The sequence below is a fragment of the Artemia sp. Qi Xiang Cuo genome, chromosome 14, assembly GCF_049724085.1.
Source record: "Artemia sp. Qi Xiang Cuo chromosome 14, ASM4972408v1, whole genome shotgun sequence".
NCBI lineage: Eukaryota > Metazoa > Arthropoda > Branchiopoda > Anostraca > Artemiidae > Artemia > Artemia sp. Qi Xiang Cuo.
The window spans coordinates 37,283,279-37,298,978 of record NC_142807.1 but is presented as its reverse complement, the minus strand read 5'-3'; the positions used below and the strand labels follow the sequence as shown (position 1 = coordinate 37,298,978).

General features: G+C 34.4%; 1 protein-coding gene across 4 annotated transcripts in view; it reads left to right on the top strand.

The window, feature by feature from the left end:
* Positions 1-15,700, top strand: part of LOC148944422 (gamma-butyrobetaine dioxygenase-like) — a 73,355-nt gene that overhangs the window by 611 nt on the left and 57,044 nt on the right. Inside the window, exon 2 of one of the 4 annotated variants that reach the window (XM_089100133.1) lies at positions 5,028-5,144. The exons of 1 other annotated variant lie outside the window; for it this stretch is intronic. The gene's annotated coding sequence lies outside the window, so the exon portion shown is untranslated. Of the gene's footprint in view, positions 1-5,027; positions 5,192-15,700 lie in introns of all 4 variants that reach the window. 2 more of the 4 variants (XM_089100135.1, XM_089100132.1) reach the window with 2 other exon arrangements.

Here is a 15,700-nt window from a genome sequence, read left to right as displayed (position 1 = left end):
TGGCAGAAAGAATAATAGCCAGTAGTGAGGATAGAAAAATTAGATTCCCAAGTCTTGGATTGACCCCTTCTTTGGGGAGGGAACGAGAAAGATCCCCTGGTGTGAGTATACAGAGCAAAAATAAAAAACAAGAAATGGAGTTAGCAATTACAAAACATTGTTATATTCCTATAAATGAATCTTTTCTAATAAGATTAGAATTTGAAGTGATAGATAAGAATCAAAAATTAGTAGATGAATTTTCCATACTTAAATCACTAAAGGAGTGTGATTCCCCCATCATGCTTGAAATTGAATCAAATAGAGAAAGAAACTTGCTGTCAGTTTATGCGAACAACAATGAAGAATCATAAAAAGTTCAAAAAATTCAATCAATAGGAGGTGTAAAAGTGAAAGCTCAGAAGACGGAATACACGAGAAGAGGGATTTTCAAAGGAGTGCCCTTGTACTTGAGTGATGAACAATTAAAAGAGTGCATAGAGTCATCAGTTCTGATCACTGAGGTTATACGGCAGAAGAGATACAATAGAGCATCAAGGAAACTTGAAGATAGCTATGCTGTTATGGTGGTGTTTTCTAGCAATTACTTGCCACCTATTGTGTGGTGTTGTGGAAGGAAAAAGGAAGTTTTTGTATATAATCGTAGAATTCTTCAGTGTTTTTAATGCCAACATTATGGTCATCTACAAAAAAATTGTAAAGCAAATGAGCCAGTTTGCTTAAGATGTTCTGGAAAGTATGAGTCTGTGAATTGCTCTCGCAAAAATAGTGATTCTACAGAAAAAGTACAAACTTATAGATGTGCTAATTGCAAAGGCTGTCACTCCTCAACATCTAGGGAATGTCCTATCAGGCAACAAAATAGAAATGTATTACTGATGGCAGAAAAATACAACATGGGGTACAAGAGAGCCATGGTTGTGTACAGAACATACGCACAAGCAGCCAGCAAAGAATCCCTCAGCCACAGCTCATTGAGTCAGGAAAGTAAATATAATACATCAGCAGCAGATATTCTTATACCTATTGTTTCAGCCTTGGCTATCACACCTGAGATTTTTCAAACAGTTATCTAAACTTTGACCAGTGTAGAATTAGACAGTCTCAAAATTAAATGTGCTATTTTAAATTCTCACAACAATGAACAGAACAACTAATTATCTGAAGATAATAACATGGAACTCACAATCATTTCTTAGAAATAAAAAAGAAATCTTCCTAAATTGTATGGACAAAGAAAATGTTGATATCTTTTGTATACAAGAAACTTGGCTTCAGAATAAAATAATTCAAAAACTATATCCCTACCAAACTACAAGGAAGGACAGAAGCAGTGGTAATGGTGGTGGTGTAATGGTAGGAATACATAAAAATATACATTTTGTTCCACTTACAATGCATTCTACGGACTCTATGAATGATAAAGGAAGAGGTAATTGGGTGCAATATATTCATCAAAGGTAAGAAACCTCTATATATAATTAATATTTATAATCCTTCACGGAACAATCAAATTGGTACCGAGTTACTTGCTTTAGTCAGTGAAATCCCGAGCAATTGTGATTATATTATTGTAGGAGACCTGAATGCTCATAGTAGTGTATGGTGCTACTGCCCAATTATAAACCAAGCTGGAACCAGTGTGGAATATCTACTCCCAAATACCACATATTGTTTATTGACTCCCAAAGGGTTCAAAACAAGGCATAATTCCCAGAATTTAACATATCCCACCATTGATCTTCAGTTTTGTAGCCCCAATATGCTACTAAAGCAAACATATCTGTTTTAGATTCTGCATCTTTTATAAGTGACCATAATTGTATCTTAATTGAAGTAGTCCAACACCTATCACCACAAAATGAAAAACAAACACCACCAAAATATAACTTGAATAAAGCAAAATGGAATGAATATACAATGAAGTGCAGACAAACTTCATTGTAGGAAATTATAAAGGAAATTTTCATAAAGGAAATTATAAGCCATGGTATAAGTAGTTGTGACCGTATAAATATTTTCCAAAGTGAAATTTTAAAAATTGCAGACAGTACAGTGCCAAAAATTGTTGGCAGGAACAAACATAAATGGTCTAAATGGTGGAATGAAAGTTGTGAACAAGCAAAAAAAAATTTCAACAATCTTAAAAAGAAGTATAATTGTGTAATCTGTATTGAAAATCTCATAGAACTTAAGAAGGCAAGAGCCAGTTTTAGACGAACTATAGTTAAAGCAAAAGAAGAGTCATGGAAGAAGTTCCTTGATGGTCTTGACTATCGAAAACCTTCCTCCAATGTTTTCAGATTTATAAAGTCAATGATGGGTACTCCACCAGCCTGCTTCAATCCTCCTCTATATTTGAATGGTCATGCACTAGTTACAGATGAAGAAAAAGCTATGGCAGGATTGGAACTTCTCCAATGCACTGTGGGTTGCCATGACCCAGATTCTGAGGGAGATGCACGTACTATTTGGAAAATAAACCACATCAACAACAAGAGTAATGAAGAGCCTTATAATGATCCATTTACAATTGCTGAGCTGAATAGTGTGATACGTAGCTTGCCAGCTACTGCACCAGGTAATCATGGAATTTACCCCCACTTCATTTAAAATCTATCTGAGACTTGAGTAACAACTCTTTTAGACATCATAAATGATCAATGGTTCCATAATGAATTTCCAGAAATATGGAAAGAAGGTGTTGCAGTTGTGCTACCCGAGTATGGCAAGGGCATAACCAGTTTAAATAGCTATAGATTTATTACCCTGTTGCCAGTTATTGGTAAAGTTTATGAGAGACTTTTAAAAAATAGAATAAATTACATCACAACAGAGAAAAAGAATTTGAATGATTTTCAATGTGGATTTGTCAAAGCTCGTAGTACAATTGAAAACTTGGTAATGTTTCAAAAAACTGCACTGCATTGCTTCCAGAAAAAATTAATTATGGTTGCAGTATTCTTAGATCTGAAGGGTGCCTTTGATAGCATTGTTCATAGAAAAATTCTTAATAACCTTATAGAAGCCAAATTTAAGGGAAGAATACTTGCAGTAATTTATAGTTTCTTAACCAAACGTAATGTCAAGGTCAAAGTTGGAAAACAAACTACAGTGGACCAAATAACACCTATGAGATCTGTTCCCCAAGGCTCTGCATTGGATCCTGATTTATTTAATTATAGTGTCAATGACATACCCATAGATGATGGATCTACTCACCCATCTGTCTTTGCGGATGATATAGCATTATGGGCCACAGGTAGAACAATCGAAGAAGTAAAAGATGATTTACAAAGTTCACTTCGAGCTCTGGAAACCTGGGCCTGTGATGCTGACATTGAATTTTCCTTGGAAAAAACAGTAGCCATGTTAATCACAAATAAAAAGCTTGTGACAAAGCCAACATTGTTCCTTGATGGGCATCAAATTAAATTTGTTGAAAAGACTAAATTTCTGGGCTGCAAAATTGATTCTAAGTTATCTTGGATAAATCATGTTAATGATGTAAGCAGATCATGCCAAAAAGACTGAATGTGATGAAAATGCTTACTGGACCCAAACATGGAGTAATAGCTCCTTTCCTTGTGGAGTTTTACTGCAAATATGTTCATCCAAGAATTGAATATGGCTTGCAGATATATGGTTTGTCAGAGATTCGTTCTCTGAAAAAACTTGACACAATCCAAAATTCAGCACTTTGGATTGCCTTTGGAGCCAGGAAAACAATGCCTACAAAATTTCTACACAGTGAAGCTGGAGTACCATTAAGTTTGACCCGTATGAAAATTCAAGCACTAAGTTATCTTCAAAAGGTTTGGATCAGTGACAATAATCCTATTAAAACCAGAATCATCAAGACTGGTAGAATACTCACAAAAAATCCATCCAGGAATAGGAATAAGCAGTATTGCATTGAATTTGCTCTTTCATTGCTAAATGAAGAAGAGGTTAGACTGAACCTAACAATGGCATTGAAGGTTCCCTCAGTGATACAAATCCCCCCTTGGACACTGAAATCCCTATCAGGAAGAACTGTATTCCCTGCACTCATAATACCACATGCAATTCCTTTATTTAAGAGACTTACAGAATCCTTATATAAGTATCATATCCAGGTGTTCACTGATGATTCAAAAGATAATCAGGGAGTCGGTTTGGCATGTTTAATACCTAGTTTGCAAATAAGTAAAAAGTATTGTCTCCCCCCTCTCTCTTCAATTTTTCAGGCAGAGTGCATTGCAATTCAAATTGCCGTCAATGTGATCAGAAGTTATTGCCAAAAGCATGAACCATATGTAATATTTTGTGACTCTAAGAGTGTTCTAACAGCAATTCTAAATTTCCATCTAAAAAAGAATAAAAGTTTTGAAATTCATAAATGTTACTCTATGTTGCTTGAATTCATTGAATAGTGGCTGGTCAATATCTTTACAATGGTTGCCTGTTCATGCTGGGATCCCTGGTAATGAGGCTGTAGACAAACTAGCAAAAGAAGCCATATTGGATGGTGAGGTTTTAATGCCAGACACACCAAATGAAATTAGCCAGATTGCTAATATAATACAAAAGATAACAAGAAATGATCAATTATTGCTAAGTAATACAGCAACAAGCAGAATTAGCAATGACAGCATGACCTCAACCAAATCAAATCTTGGCATTTACCATCATCTTAACCGACAAAGAGGAAGAGCTGCTTTTCGTATAAGATCAGGACATTGTGGCACAGGAAGTTATATGGGGCGTTTTTATGGTGAAAATCCCAATTGCGAAATCTGTGGAATAAATGAAACATTGGAACATATTTTGTTCGATTGTCCATCATATGTAAAATATAGGAAAAAGATTAAGGACTTTTTGAATTGTATGGTTTACCATTGCAGATAAATCATGCTACATGGAATAGTGAACATTCATTAACAATAATTAATCTCATATTGGATTTTTTGTCAATGACTGATAAACTTGTAAATGTGTAGTGCCTATCTATAAAATTGTATAAAGTGCCGTCTTTTCATTTGCAGCAGTCGGAAGATTACTGCACATCGAAGAAAGATAAATAACACGAAATTTGGTCACAAGGTCCTTGAAGACGTGAGGTGACCTCAAATCAACTCAACTCAAGAACTAAAATTCAAGAAGTAGGATATTCTTTGAAGTAAAAACCTTCAAAGATCACATATCAAAAGTTTGTAGCATTCCATGCATGGGCGTAGGCAGCATATTGGTAAAGTTCTACAAAATCATATTATTGAGTTAGGAATAAAGTGAATACACCATTTGATGCCTTTTTTATGCTGATTACAAATATAATAATCATTTCTATCGGAAATGAATTTCAGCCCCCCCTATTTATACCAATTCAGGGTATATATTTCTACATTAGGGGTGGGGGTAAAGTTTAAACTTCCCTCCCATTTACATCAGAAACAAATTTTGTCCCCACCCCCCCCTAATGTAGAAATATATACCCTGAATTGGCATATATAGGGGGGGCAGAAATTCATTTCCGATAGAAATGATTACTATATTCGTAATCAGCATAAAAAAAGGCACGAGTGGTAGGGTAAAAAACCAGTATCCAATTGAGCAAATTTATGTAAAACTAAAACCCTCACATCTTGTTACCAAAGAGGAATTGAGAAGGATTGGGTATATTAATGAATAGCAAAAAGTCTAAGCTATGCATCAGTATGGTTATTATTCAAATTATTTAAGATCAAACACTTGAAATTATTAGTTAATTGACTTACCTACAGGGATCTCTTTTTGGAAATACCAAATATCCTATTTTGATGTATGTATCCTTTTAGTGTTTCAGTTTTATTCACATATTAATAGAAAGCTGATTTTTTTATGATTCTTGAAATGTAATTTTTATTGCTTGATATTTATTCTATAAATCACAAATATTTAAATATAGTTTTTCTTTCCAATTGCTTTTCAAAACAGAGACCATATTTTCAATTTATGCTGACAAATCATTGGTGAAAATTTGACCAAGAAGGCGGGGTTTTTGTTACTGCCCTCACATTGCTTCATATTGTAGTAAAAAGGGGTGGTCCAAAAACCCATTGCTATTTTTCCAAAATGCCAAAGAAAAGTGGTCTTTCCCAAAAAGAGGTATTTTACCCCTATATTCACTTTATGCGTAAGACAATAATATGATTTGGTAGAACTTTACCAGCACATTGTCTAGGGGGAGGGGTAGTCGATAATGTGATGACGGGAGCTCGGAAGTTAGGTCGGCAGAGGCGTGGGTAGCTTCGTGCCGAGGAGCATCGCCCGCGCCCCCTTACCCCTAATTTTTGTAGTTATGTAAGTGCCATTACCTATAAATGCAGAACCACTATGGCCGCTGGCGGTATTAGCCTGAATAACGGCATTTGTGAGATCGAAAATATCATATGGATCGAAATATTGATTCTACTTCTGCAAGTAAAAAGAAGGTCTAGGGGGGGCAGCTGCCTCCCCCTCCCTATGCCCATGATTCCATGATATAGGCATCTATAAACTGCTTTGAAGTGCATGCTGTGTTTGCTCACATCAGACAAGAAACAACAATGTATCAATAACTCAGGGTGCTGTTTGGAATGCTAGTGCTGCATTCAAATTAATCACAAGGAAACATGATATAAGCTTAGAATTGTGGCTGTTGAGAATGAAACATCTAAGAAAACAATTCTTGCTTCACAATGTGCAGAGAAACTCTAGTTAGTTCATTTTAAAGGGGCTTCATCTGTAATTAACTCCCTCCCTATTAATGTGATGATATGTAGCCCAAATAATATATTTCCCATAAATTTCACTGTATGCCACTCTTGTTTTGGTAAATTTTTCAATTAACTCATTAATGAGATAGCCTAGCTAAGAGGTAATTTTTTGGCAGTTCATGTTATTGACTTAAAAGTGAAGTGAACATACCACTGGATGCCTTTTTTTATGCTCTTTACAAATATAATAATTGCTTCTATTGGAAATTCAAGTTTACCCACCCCCACCCCCCTAATGTGCAAATATATACCCTGAATTGGAATCTACCATGTTGATGGCAAAGTTTTGGATCACATAATTCAGTGCTATTTTTGTCAACAGCATTTGAAAAACTTGAAATGATAGGAAAACATTTTATGCTTGAGTTGCCTAATAAATGATGTTTGAATTGTTATAAATAAGTGTTTTGGAATATGTTACTCTTGAACAACTTATTTATTAACTAGTTTTATGTTTTTAACCACTTTTCAATAACTTAACTTGTGTTGATAATTATGTTCACTTTATTCCTAAGTCAATAATTTGAACTGCCAAAAATTTACCGGCTAAGAAATAGACATACCTTTAGAATCAAAGTTTAGTTATGAATCCAAATATAACATTCATTTGTGTTAGAAATTAACTTTACCTCTCTCCCCTAATGCAGAAACACATACCCTGATTTTTAGACTATATAGCCTATGACTTAATTCTCCATAAGTCTCTTTTTTCTTCAAACTGATTTAACAATTTGTCAAAAAAATGAAAAATTCATTTGCATTTGGGACAAAAATCTGATTCTATATGCTGACCTATGTCTGTTTCTTACCTTTTTAATTAGTGAGTCAACTGAAATTAAATCTTGTTTCAACCTGTGTACAGGGTTGCCATCTGATGTAAAAAGTCACTAGATTCTTGAAAAAAAATCAATAAATCACTAGAGTTATAATACTGTTTATCATTGTAATTAATAATTGTTTTGTTTTTTTACCATGTTCCTTGCAGGCCCACCTACAGGAAGGGGATAAACTTACCCCCATAGATGTGGACAAATATATTTAGATTGATGTTTTGTTTTCCTCAAGTAAAAATTATCCTTGAAATTTTGAATAATGCCTTTTTGCATCTTTATGCAGAGAATAGAACAAAATCCTTGCTTCCTCCCTGTATTTTTCCGAATTGGTGCTCTTGGCTTATACCCTGATCACTGAAAATTGGTTATTGGTGATCTAATTGAAATATTTGCTTTTTCTTTTTAATTTTCTTTCCTAGTCAATCCAAAACTCCAGTTTTTCCCCCCAAAAATATAGTGATAATTTTGTAAATGGCCTTTTTATATTTTCAAGGAAAAAATGTGTCCCACCCTTAACAAATTTCGATAAGCATCGGTCTTATTGTTTCTTTAATAAAAAAAGAGGTTCTTGTTTGTTATATGGAACCCACCCAAGAAGTAATTTATGTTAATCCTAATGGAATATGCCAAAATATGATGAAAATAGAATACTTTAGTTTATATAATAATATAATTTGAGCTATATATTTGCACTTTAGGGAGTTTAGGGGTAAAGTAACCTAGCCTAACCTTATGCCCACCCTCCTATTGTGCAAATATATAGCCCAAGTTATACAACTCCAATGCATTCTGTTGCCCATTATTTGTCTTTGTGACTATGAAACTGATTTTCATAGATCATACATTATCCTTATAATACTTAGCATACATTCATCTCCAGGCCTATCCTTGGGGGCTGCATAGGTCATATTAAATCTAAAGGTATAATTTTGGAACCTTTCAACTATGCTAAACAAAATGGCTATCTCAAAACTTTGATTGAACAATTTTCTGAGGAAAAAGTGACATGGGAGGGGGGCTAGTAGCCATCCAATATTTTTGGTCAAATAAAAGGGACACTAGAAATTTTAATTTCTATTCAAATGAGCCCTCTCCTGATGTTCTAGGATGTTCTACAACAACAGCAGCAACTCTATAAGAAAATTAAAATAAATTTTCTTGTGACTTATTATTGCTTCTAATCAGCAGTTGTACCAAACCAATCCTGCTCAACTCATCCTCAGGGCTATACTGTGGTGTTTCTCCTCCCCATAGTATAGTGCAGACGGTTTTATATCATTCTATTTTCCCTTCTTGTTTTAGTTTTTTTTTTGTTAAAGCTTTTTCCAATAGGCAATGTTTAGAAGTCCTCCAAAAAAAAAAGTCCCCCCAGATCCCAAATCAAATTTCAGTGAAAGTGCCATAGTGAAAGATACCATCTTGGCTGGTCAAGCACACTATCTCAAAGTTCAAATGATAGCTCCAATTCGGAGAATAGGACTATGATAAGTGTAGGGGCTAATGTAACCATAAATGATGATAATGGGTTTCAAGAGGTCCTCTCTAGAAGCTCTAAAAAAAGGAAAAAAAAAATATCCCCAATCAAAAGCATTTCCCCTCTCCCTGCCCAAGATCCTCCCTCCAAAAACTTAGGAATTTACCTTAAAATTACTCCTACTACCCCCTTTGGAATAAAAATGATCACTGCAATAAGAGTTGCAATTTTTAAATTGCTAAAATCAATGTTCTCTCTTAATATTAACCATGATGGATCTCTGCTAATAGCTGTAGAAGATCAGAAATCAGCAGATACAATAATTAACCAAAAATCCCTTCTGAATACCCCAATTATTGCATCTAATTGGAACCCAAAACAATCAACAACAAAAATAGTAGTTTATAATGTTCCCCCAGAGATATCCACTCAGGAGTTAAAAGAAGGGCTCTCAGATAGGGCTGGAAACACAATCCCAGTTGAGAATGTTACCCTACTTGGCAAACCTAACTTTAATGGCCTAAAAACTAGTAGATCCTTCTTCTTCACACTGAATGAAAAAATTAATATCACAGAAAAATTATTCCTATTTGGGCAAATCAAACCACACAAAGAGTACAAACCAAAGCCTATCCAGTGTCATAAGTGTCTCAAACTGGGAAACATAAAAAACAAATGCAATGAAATTCTCCGAGAGTGTAGTAATTGTTAAACTTTCCATCCTAAAGAGTTGACAACTTGCAACAACACTCAGCCTACATGCATCAATTGCAAAGGCCCTCATGAATCTACAAATAAATCATTATGCCTTGCATACAAGAAAAGAGCTCTAACACTCCAAATATCAACAGAGAAGACCATCCTATACCCCTTTGCAGCAATGGAAGCAAATGCTGCCCAACAATACCAAATAAAGCCTGTAATGAAACCAACTAAAACCCCCAAGTCAAACACCCCCAATTCCTCAAGCAACCCATATAAAACACCATCTTCTCAGCCCCCTAGCTTCCTTCCCTATGAAAAGAAGTCGCTATGCCAACAAGCATCCTTGTCCGGTGATATGAGGTCAGTCTGTCCCCCCCCCAAGAAAAGACAAACCAGAAACACTAGCATGGAATTAATCCTTTAACTGAAAAACAGGAGGCACAGCCAAAAATGCAATCCCCAAATATATGCTTATTCATTCTAAACTGTAATGCAGTTCAGGCCATGAACATACATCAACTACAGAAAACAAAAATCATTGTAGAATTGGCAAAAATCTACATCCCATATGATATGCTCATTCAAGCAAAAAAAAAGATCTTGCTTTACTTTTAACAAAGCTGAAAATTGATACACAGTCATATGAAGAATAAATCAACAACACAACATATATCAATACTACAGTGGAATGTAAGATCACTCACAGAAAATAAGCTAAATGAACTAATATCTTTTATGAATAATAATTCAATTAATATTGCTTGTCTCCAGGAAAATCATTTAACCCAAAATCAACAAATTAAGTCTCTGGGATATACTATCCTCAGAAATAATAGATCTTCAAAGAGAAAAGGAGGTGGGGTAGCTTTATTAGTTAAAAATAATATAAAATTATGTGGCATCAATTTTCCAGATTTTGCAAATGATGTTGATGCAATTGGTATCAGTGTTTGGCTGAATAATTTAAAAACCTACATAATAAGCTTTTATAACCCTAATGGCCAAACCACAGATGCCAAGGATTTCTTTAATTCTATAAATAATTCTAATATGTTAAATAATATCATTATTTGTGGAGATTTCAATGCCCACAGCCTTTTGTGGGGGAATAAACCAGCAAATAAAGCTGGTAAATTCATTGAGCATATGACTTCCAATAATAATGATTTATCTGTTGCTACCCCTCCAAACCTGAATACATATTTCAAACCCAAAAGTGGCAGATTCTCCACAATTGACCTACAAATTGTGTCATTAACTTTTTTGAACAAAATTTACATAAATAAAATTGATAGTCTATGTACTGACCACTTTGATATAGTTTGCTCCCTAAATGAACCTGCTGAAACTTTATCTCATACCTCCAAATATATCAACACTAAAGCAAATTGGTCTATGTTCCAACATAAGCTAAATGATGAAATTACAAGTTTCACCCAAAGTTCATGCATTTCTAACACAACAGTTGACACAGATGCTGAAGCCTTGACATCTTTACTAATAAATACAGCTAATCATGCTGTCCCCAGGACAACACCTAAGAAAACATTCCCTAAACAAATTCCTAAAGCATGGTGGACAAATGAGTGCCTAAATAAATGGTGGAAAAAAAGGCAGCTAGGATAGAATTCATAAAAAAAAACCATCACCTACTACATATTTAAAAAAATTACAAGCAGAATCTAATCTAAAAAAGACTATAATAGATGCTAAATATAAATACTGGAATAATTTTGCAAATAATCTCTCCAGAGAAACACATGAGCCAATTATACATAAAGTCATAAGCCACATCTGTGGGAAAAAGACTTCCCCCAACCCACTACTGTATGAGAATATACATAATATTACCCATCATGACAATAATAATAAAAAAGCCAACCTATTTTCAACTCTATTTGTTAATAAGCTAACATCAATTAATAAAAGCAAACTGTCCACAATTACTATGAACCCAAGTTACCAACCACGCCCAGGATCCGAGTAAATAAGTAATCAATTTTAAATCCAGGAACTGAATAATGCAATACATCATATTAGAACCAAAACTAGTGGCAGCTATGACAATATACACCCTACGTGGATAAAGAATCTCACACCTTCATACAAACAAGAACTGCTAAATTGTTATAATCACGCTTGGGCATCTTCTAGCTTCCCCAATATGTGGAAATGTTTGTCCCTCCTACCAATTCTAAAGAAAAATACACCAAAAGATAACCCTGAGTCTTATTGGCCCATAATGATTACTCCTGTGATGGGGAAAATAATGGAGAATATGATCTATCACAGACTCCACTGGTTTGTTGAAAAAAATAATATGATCCTTCACACTCAAACTGGATTCAGGAAACACCACTCCTCAACAGATGCTTTCATTTTGCTAAAAAATGCAATAAATGAATCTTTCTAAAAAATAATGTCCTAGTTGCAGCTTTCCTAGATTTTGAAGGGGTATATGACAATGTGAACCACCAAACCCTTTTAATTAAACTTGCACACCTTGGAGTACCCCCTAAGCTAGTATCTTTTATTAAATCCTTCATAGAAGTGCGAAGTTTCATCGTTTGTGTTGGTTCAGCCTCTTCACCCCAAAAGACAATAACCAAAGGCCTACCTCAGGGAACAGTTCTCAGTTGCATCCTATTTGCTCTATATCTGTGGGACATGAACCTACCCCACACAAATCTACAATATGCTGATGATATGGTGCTATGGTCATCTGGCAACACCTTTCAAATAGCACAGTCAAATCTGCAAAAGTCACTTTTCCAATTTGAAAAATTCTCTCAAAATTCAAACTTACGCACTGCACCTATTAAGTCAAAAATAATCCAATTTCATCAAAAGCGAACCCACGCTAATGCAAAACTAACTCTAAATAAAATAACTACGGTATTCCAGAAGATAATCAGATTAATTACCGAGGCCTCATGTTTGATCAAAAACTTAATTTCCACCTCCACATTTCAAACACAATAAAAAAATGCTATAGAAAAGCAAATATACTAAAAAGACTTGTTTCCACACCCTGGGGAAGTAAGGAGAAAACCTTACTCCAGTTTTATAAATCACATATAAGACCCCATATTGACTATGGGCTCATTGTCTATGGTGTATGTGCAAAGACCCAGATGAAAAAAAAATTGAAACAACACAAAATGATATAACATGTCTCATAATTGGTCTTAGGAAACCCACAAGCACCAAGTTTCTGCTTATGGAGAGTGGATTAACAACAATAAGGGAGAGACGTAGCTTTCTCTTGACAAAACATCTTACAAAAATTGAATCAAATAGCTCACACACCATACATAATTGGTTAAGAAATCCAGCCATGTATAGAGGCATTGCAGATGAGTATGCCAATATTCAGAAGAAGTTCCCTGTACCAGCAAAGTCTATTGCACCTACTTTCCCCCAATCCCCTCCATGGAATTGGTCAATTCCCATAATAAATACTGAATTTTCAAAGTGGGATAAAGATTTAACCCCCATTGCTTTTGTCCAGAAAAAATTTGCAGAACTTAATACAGTTACCTATAAAAATCACTTCCAAATATTTGTTAATGGGTCAAAAATGAATGAGAAGGTTGCAAGTGGTGTTTTCCTTCCTCACCTGAAAATTGCAATGGGCGAGAGATTATATAATAATTTATCTATAATGTCTGCTGAGTTAAATGCCATAATCACGGCATTACAACACCTTAAGCAAAACCAACCTTTGATTGCAAATTAAAATAATATCATCATATATTCCTACTCTTTATCAAGCCTTGAGTTGCTGGCCTCAGCTACTCAATATAAGTTGGACATTGACACTTATCATTGTCTCAGTATTATTGATAATCTTGCTTCAAGTGGCATAAAAACTAATTTTCAGTACATTCCTAGCCACTCTGGCATAAGTGGTAATCATCAGGTTGATGAAATAGCAAACATGCTATAAATATTGACCAGCCAAGTGGGACACCAATCCCAATTAGAGATATTTACCGATAGAAGCTATCAGATATTAATTTTAATAAGATTAATCCTATCCTTTCCCCCTTTCCCAATAAGTATCCTTCTAAAATTTATCATAGAATTCGTTCTGGAACAAATGGACTAAATTTCCTTGCATTCTCATATAAGCTTTCTAATTCAAGTGGTTCAATTCCCCTGTCCCCTCTTTGCAGGCATTGTAATATGAATAATGAAACAATTGACCATTGCCTATTTGAATGTAATATACTGACGTCTGCACAACAGACCTTGCTTTGTAAACTGTTAAAATACTTCAAACACCACAAAATCTCACTATCAGCCAAGAGCCTAGCCAACTATACCTGCACACAGAGCACAGAAATTGATATCTATCATCTTATATTTGAACTCCTTGAGTCAAAAGATCTACTGAAAGATATCTGAGAATATCTAAAAAAAAAGAGACAACTAAGACAGTAGCTCTGTAGCCCACAGAGTGAAGCAAAAAGAAGAGGGCTAAATAGTACCAACTGAATAGCCCGCCTGCTGTGAATTAGAAGAATTAACATGCATACAAGATTTTTCCTCTGGCAAATAATTTAAAATTCAATATTTTTGCGGATAGGGGCTTGAAACCCATACAGTATGGTTCTCTGAGATGCCAAATCTAATGGTTTGATTTTAATTAAAGTTCTATGACTTTTAGTGGGTGTTTCCTTCCTCTTTCAAAAATCAGGCATTCACAGTTTCTTAGCCTTTTATGAGAAAACTAAGCTTAATGAATCTTATATATTTGGAATCAACATAATAAGCCGATGATATATTGATTGATATCAAAATTCTGTTTCTAAAGTTTTGGTTACTATTCAGCCTTGTTGCTCCCTTCTTACAGTTTGTTACCACAAACTGTTTGATAAGTTAGGATATAAATCCAAAAACTTAAAGAATAGGATGTTATCTGTGCTTATTAGGTGTTAGAATTACAAATAAGAGAATTTGGAGTATTATTGGAATTTTGATTAGATATTAGGAGTAAAGATTAAAATCATTAGACAATTCCTAGAGTAGACTCCCCCCCCCCTTGCTCATTTCTTTTTTTTAATTGGAAAATTATATTCAATATATACCTTCCTTCTTATTTTTCAATGACTTCATTTCTGTTGTATGTGCAGATGTAGAAGGTGTATTCATATCCACCATTCACTCCACTTTCAAAGGTTTTAACAGAAGAAAATCTAATTTAGAACTGATAGATTGCAGAGAAAAACACCCATAAATATGGAGACAAAAATTCGACCTGAGCAAATGTTGTGAAATCGGAAGTATAGAACATTTTTGCAATTTTGCAATTATCTAGCTTCGAGTGTTATGTCAACGACAATTCTCTGGGGTCTATATCTGATATCGACATATGGTGAGAAATCGGAAGTTTCAAAGGCAGTATATTTGCATAAATGCTAATCTGGAACATATTACGGAATGTAGTGAATCACTACTTTGCATTTATTTTTTATGAATTAGCTTCTTGTATGGTTTATTCTACTGAATCATGAATCTAAATGCTATATTGTGAAAAATCACTAGACTTAGGAAAAAATGTCTAGTTTTAAAACTAAAATCACTGTAAGTCACTAGCTAGAAGAAAATCAATAGGCAACATAAAAAATCACTAGAAATAGTGATAAATCACTAGGGGTGGTAACTCTGCCTGTGTACCCCATAAATTGAGTTAACACTGACAGAATCAAAAAATAGAAAACCCATGGGGAATATATAATCTGAGCTAGATATTTGCACATTTGAGAGATTAGGGTAAAGTATAGTAGAATTGCAGTCAAAATATGTTACTACAATTATTCTGCATATTATGAAGTAAGAATTGTTTTCTTATCATGTTTTGTTCTCAACAGCCCTAATTCTAGGCTTATACAAGAAATACTATAAAA